Source organism: Nematolebias whitei, chromosome 17 (genome assembly GCF_014905685.2).
Source record: "Nematolebias whitei isolate Nwh7 chromosome 17, NemWhi1, whole genome shotgun sequence".
NCBI classification, from domain to species: domain Eukaryota; kingdom Metazoa; phylum Chordata; class Actinopteri; order Cyprinodontiformes; family Rivulidae; genus Nematolebias; species Nematolebias whitei.
The window spans coordinates 40,541,513-40,542,802 of NC_056514.1; positions in this window are offsets into that span (position 1 = coordinate 40,541,513).

Consider the following 1,290-nt stretch of genomic DNA (forward strand, 5'->3'; position numbering starts at 1 on the left):
CTGTCCAGGTGTCCCTGTGATGGACTGGAGACCTGTCCAGGTGTCCCCCGCCTCTCACAGCTGGAGGTCGGCACAGTCTGTCTCAGTCCGTCCTTTGAGTCCAGGGAAGTTTAAATCCGTTGCATTTAAATAAAGATAATTCGTTAAAGTTGTGATTCACAACATCTGCTGCTTTTTCTGTTTTACAAAATAAACCTCGTATTTTATTTAAAAAACGAGTAAAGTCTGAATGAAAACAAACGTTTATTTTTTTAAACCAGGAAACTTTCTTTGAGGACCTTTCAGCGTCGTACGTTTACGGGATTAAAATAAACGGATGTTTTTTTTTTTAATCTGTGTTTGGAAAGTTCTGGATTTTTCATCTAAGGAATGAGGAGAAACTTTGGGATTAGTTACAAGATTATTTAATCTAACCTTCTGATTATTCTCCAAACTGAGGTCATTCAAATAGCCATGCACAACGGGTAAGATATTTTTTACTTTTCCTCATCCCGATTCAACATGGCCGAACTATCCCCTCTCTGTTTCCCCTGCCGGGGATGAGACGCTGACGTTTCCTCTGAAGTGATTCTGAAGCCTCGAAGTTCAACGTTTGAAGGAAACGTCTGAACTTTCTGGACCGACGGCCTGAATCTTTCTGGATGTTGAGTAAAATCTGAGCAGAATAATTGAATCCTTCCCGTTGAGCAGAATGAAAACGTGACATTTTCGTCGCCTGGAACAGTTTTCGTGTCGCGGCTCCTCTTCAGGCCCGACGGCGCCCGAGTCTGAAACCAGAACACGTTTCCTGCGACGGTCTTAACATTTTGTGAAGTCGAGGAGAATCCACTCGCCTGCGTTTCTTCACATAAACGAACCCTGTGACATTTTCCCTCCTCCGGTGCGTCAGCCCCGAGCAGTAAAAATATCACCTCGTTTGTATCCGGGTCGGTCCGTCTCGCCGGTACATGAAGCGGCGCCGTGCGAGGTCAAACGTGCAGCAGAGCAGGAGCTGAGGAGCTTGAACACCCGAACGACTCCAGACTCAGTCATACACGTGCGTAAACAAGAGCAAACTCCTGAAGTTCTGCACGTGACAGAACCACAGCAGGTTGGCCTCTGGGTCCAGGTTTGGGTCCAGGTTTGGGGTTCAGTTTTCCAGTAGACGTTATTTGTTCCTGAGGGTCTAATGAAGCTACAGGGCAGGTTTACACACAGACACTGAGACTTCTGCTGCAAGTCCTATTTATCTTTAACGTTCTTCTGGACTAATCAAGTCTTGGACCATGAAAGTATCACCTGGACAGCCTG